Source organism: Acomys russatus, chromosome 11 (assembly GCF_903995435.1).
Source record: "Acomys russatus chromosome 11, mAcoRus1.1, whole genome shotgun sequence".
NCBI classification, from domain to species: Eukaryota; Metazoa; Chordata; class Mammalia; order Rodentia; family Muridae; genus Acomys; species Acomys russatus.
Window position 1 is genome coordinate 49,935,735 of NC_067147.1, and position 5,257 is coordinate 49,940,991.

Consider the following 5,257-nt stretch of genomic DNA (forward strand, 5'->3'; position numbering starts at 1 on the left):
TTAGCTCAGTGCATTGTTTTTAGTCTGATATATATAAGAAGAAACTGTATGTGAAACTGAATGCTGGGTTCTGTGCATAACTTTGGGGCCTATTGGCTTAAGATTATTGGAGTTACATAAAATGCAACTATGGGGATTTTAGTCCATATATAATAAAAAGCATTTGGATCATAAGATAATAAATATTTACCCAGGCATGGTGGTGCATCAAGACCCTGTGAGAGGACTGATGGGAGCTGTAGGCTATTTTATGTTACAGAATGAGACTCTCTGTCTTTGCTCCCCCCGCAAAGATAATATAATTTACCAGTACTCAAATGTTGAAAATACCTACATATTATTAATTTATAGCCATCTTTCTTGAAGGTTAAACAATAGCAAAACCGATGAACATTGACTAATTTACAAATAAAATGTCACTTGGAAGGACTTGCTTGCCATAGAGGACTAAGCCGACACACTCGATTTCATGAATTTTGACCTTGATCTTACCTTTAAGATCCCATTAAGATACTTTCCCAGGCTCTTATTTATATGCATAATCCCATTAAGATCCTCTCCCCTGTTCTTTAGCTAATTTCGCTTCATTCTCATAATATTTCTATATAACTTTCATCTGTCTTCTCAGGATTTGATTTGTTCTTCTGAGGTGAGCTCATTGAGCCAGCCACCACCAACTTTTTAGTACCCTTTAAATCTAAGTTTTTATAGTTGGCTGCAATTTATATAAAGTCTCTTATTAGCTGATACGAGATTAGAGGGGCAGCAGCTGTTGAGATGCACAGCCCACGTGACTGCATTTACACAAAAGTCTGAAGCCGTTATTTCCCAGAATGGACGATCTGTCTCGCTGTATTAAATTTTGCCTTTACCTTCTGGCCACACAGCACTAAATATCAAATATTATGAATCCCAAGGCATCTGGTCAGATATTCCTATAAAAGAACAACTGCTTCTGACCCTTCTACTCTCTAACAGATTTTAAAATTTATAGAGAAGAGTGGGGCAATAAAAGTGGCAGCCGTGTGATTTGCAGAGACAGGGAAGTTTTTGGGGAGAAGCGTGAACTGCACGTTCCTTGTTCAGCATCCTGCGGAGCGGCATGTGGACGGCGATGGGCAAAAGGTCACTAGTTGAAGCCATGTTTCCTGTTTTGTTTTTTTTTTCTGCCTAAAGTTTGCTATTGATTGATTGTTGGGTGGTTAAAGAAATACGTATAAATCAGTGGCTACGTGGTGTAAGTGATCAAAAAGTCTGGACGCTGACATAGGTGGAGTGTGCATAGCTCAAGGTTTGAAGTTAGCTCTCGGTTTAGCGTTTCTCTTCTTTGATTCTAACAAACAACCAGAGTAGGTGTGTTTCTGATAATTCCATTTGAAAGGAAGGCTCGGAAAGGCTTGGTAAGGTCTACTTTATGAAATCTAGCACATAAGCACACTCTGTGTATTGCCTGAGACATGGCTACACTGACATACATGGAGTCCTTTGGTCTGGATGCTGCCATTGCTTCTTTTTTTCTTTCTTTTTCTTTCTTTCTTCCTTTCTTTCTTTTTTCTTTTCTTAAAAAAAAATCAGGTCTCAAACATTCAGGTCCGAGACACTGTTCTGCACCCCTAAAGTTTTAGTGTATGTAGGCTAGCTGTCTCTATGTGAAGTTGAGGACAAATTTTAACCCTGAACTCTAGAAGTAATCATTAATTAATGCAAGGATAAATATGCTGAATCTTTAATTATTAATGTTAGTAGCGTTAATTATACTGTATAAAATTTAGTTTAATGGAAGATGTCTGTGTTCTGGAAACTGCTTCTATATTCAGCCCTCTGAACTTATTTTTTTACACATATATATATATAGCATACTTAACCTTGCATAAATTTGTAGTCAAGTAATACATGTAGTTGCCTTTCAGATAACAGAATATGTCTCAAAGGTAGGACACCACCCACAATCTCATCACTCCTGTAATTTGTTATGGGTAGTTTTAGCAAGGAATCTAAGACCACCAGCAGCCCTTTTTGTATTCTGTTTTGTTACAATGTATTCATTTAACTGTAGATAATCTTTTACCTTGAGGATTGTATGGCATCCTGTGCTGGCCGCTGGACTTCAACCAATGTTTCAGACTTTGTAATCTTTCTTCACCCAAAGTCAACACACAGTACCAACCCGTAGATAGTATGACTGCTTTTGAACAAATGAGAAGGACAAATATAACCTTGATAATGAAATGCATTTTTCTTCACCAGTGAAACTCCCCTCCCTGAAAGATAGTAGAGGATTCCAGAGAGACCAACCCATCCTTCGAGAACCCTTGGTTAAAAGGGTGTGTGTTAATGTTTTGTGTCAGTACCATGACCTGTGAACATTCCAAAGTTTACATGTGAAAAATAGACTTGGGACATGGTCTAGCCAATGGACAGGACATTCTCCATAGTTGAGTGGAGAGTGGAGTATGACTTTCACCCATACTCTGGTGCCTCATATTTGACCACGTCCCCTGGATGAGGAGACCTAGTGGCACTCAGAGTAAGGATAGCAGGCTACCAAGAAGAGACTTGATACCCTATGAGAATATAAAGGGGGAGGAAGTCCCCCTCAGTCACAGTCATAAGGGAGGGGAGTAAGGGGAAAATAGGAGGGAGGGAGGAATGGGAGGATACAAGGGACGGGATAACCATTGAGATATAATAAGAATAAATTGATAAAATAAAATTAAAAAAAAAAAAGAAAAATAGACTTGGTACAGAGGGCAGGCAAACTCCGGAACTGGAGCTTCCCGGTATGGTTCCCTCACCGTGATGTATTTTCAGAATCAATTGAAACAGAGCTAATAAGCATGATTTTAATTGCCTTTTCTGCTGGACTGGTTTAAAAAGGACAATCTCAGTGTTAGATGAGTGAAACTGAGGACTGAAGAGTCTATTATTTCTTTATTTTTGTATCTAGTTTAAAATAAAAGTTCTCAATAGTAATAAGATAGTTATTCATTGTTAAATCCATCACACATATTCTAAGACTAAATAATCAACAGGTTTTTTTCCCCTTAAGATCCATCTGAGGGATTCAGTGGAGGAGTGAGGTTTTCTTCTCAAACATTCTGATTCAGTCCTTTCAGGTCTTAATGTCTGTAATATAATATAGTGTTGGAGTGATCTCCAACTGGAACAAAATATGTGCATGCAAAAGATGATGCAATCATTAGCAGATGGATAGATGACCAAGATCAAGGTTACCTAGAAAGCAGAGCAAAGTTACGTTTTGTCACCAGGGTAAGCTGGGATCTTAGCAGAGAGACAAACAGAGTGCGTTATTGTAGGTGATTGAGTCAGGGCCTGATTATGGCCAATGCAAGAACTCTGTTGGATCTTGATGTTAGTCATTCCTCAAAATATCCATGTCAATGTATACAGTCAGTTCCCCCGATTTACAAAACATCCCAACCACAGGGATTGATTGCTGATTTTCATTACTGTTTTGAGACGGACCCTACAACGAATCACCAAAATTATTGGAAGTCAACTCTGTACTCAGCTTTGTCAAAATAAAGCTGGCATATAAACTGAAGTTGGCAGCAGGTAGCTGTGAAACGAGTTAAGGATTTAGGAAAATGCCAGAAGATTTATCTTTCCCTAATTGCTCTTTTACTTCCAGAAGTTAACAAATTGTCATTGTCATCTGGGTTTCCTGTAGAGAAGGAAGACATTTTATTTAATTACATCTCTGTTCTTCTGTTTGGAGAAATCTGGTGACTAAGGATGATAAAGCATTCAACCAGACCTCCAAAGAGTTAGGATGTTATATTTCTTCTACTGTCCTGACCTGGCCTCCTATGGGTAGGGAAAAAAAGTATTTAAGCTTAATACGATCCATTCTTCCACCTACCAACTGTACTTACAAAAGGTTCCAGGGTTCTCGAAATATTAAGACTCTCGATTTCCTGGCGGCACGGAACTGGGTAGCCAACGGCCTGTGGGGCAACATGCCTAAGTTTTATTGTGACTACTGTGATGTGTATCTTACCCATGATTCTCTGTCTGTGAGGAAGACACACTGCAACAGTAGGAAACACAAAAGACAATGTACACAACTACTACCAAAAATGGACAGAGGAGTAGGCCCTGAGCCTGGTTGACAAAACAACCACTGTGTTTCAACAAGGAAAGACGCCTCCAGCTCCAGTCTCTCCTCCTTCTGCAGGGGCTATGACCCCACCGCCCCCAAGTCTCCTGCCTGCCCTCATCCTGGCATGATGCCCTCACCCCACATGGGAGGTCCTCCTATGATTCCAATGAGGGACCCTCCTCTTTCTGGGATGATGCCTGTGGGACCTGCTCCTGGAATGAGGCCACCCATGGGAGGCCACATGCCCATGATGCCTGGGCCTCCAGTGATGAGACCTCCTGCTCGCCCTGTGATGGTGCCACTTGGCTTGGCATGACCCAGCCAAACAGATAAGAGTGGAAGGACCCTTTATCTGCTGTGTATTTCTTATTCTGTTTCACCAGGGGAGATCATGGTGCTGAGCCTGAGTGTTTTCTAACTGCATGGCAAGAAAACTTCACCCTTCTCAACAGAATAAGCTTTGTGTGTGTGTGTGGGGGGGGAAGAAGCAGTGTTTAAAACATACAAATTTCATTTATATTGTGAAATGTGAAAATAAAACTGTTAGCTGTTTTAGTTAAAAAAAGAAAAAGACTCTCACTGTCTCAGTGGTACCCAGAATGGCCCAGTAATACTCCTACTTTGGTACCCAGCAAGGATAACCTAGAATTGCTCCCTATCTTGATACCACAGAAAGGATGAGCCAGCAGTGCTTCCTTCTTGGTACCTGCAATAATAGGCCACTGATGTCTCACAGCTCGGTACCCATCAAGAATAGAGTATTGATGCTCCACAGGTTGGTACTCATCAAGGATAGGGCATTGGTGCCTCACAGCTCGGTACCCATCAAGAATAGGGCATTGACTCCACAGGTTGGTACTCATCAAGGATAGGTCAGCAGAGTTTTCTTCCTTGACACCCCAGCAAAGATGAGGCAGAGGTATTCCCCACCTCTGGTTTACTGAAAAAAAATTGAAATATCTATTAGTCACACATGGAAAGCAAGGTGTCTGCAAAATGCCCGTGGAAGCACTTAGGGGCTGATCCCTCAGTTTTCTGTAGGGAAATCCTGAACAATCAGTCCACTGCATCACTGCTCAGGAATAATTTCATAAAGTGCATTCTGGGACCATTACTGTTCAAGACAGCTTGTGA

At 40.7% G+C, this 5,257-nt stretch overlaps 1 pseudogene; it reads left to right on the forward strand.

Annotated features, from left to right (window-relative positions):
- Positions 1-3,980: 3,980 nt before the first annotated feature.
- Positions 3,981-4,439, forward strand: LOC127195056 (U1 small nuclear ribonucleoprotein C-like; annotated as a pseudogene).
- Positions 4,440-5,257: the final 818 nt, after the last annotated feature.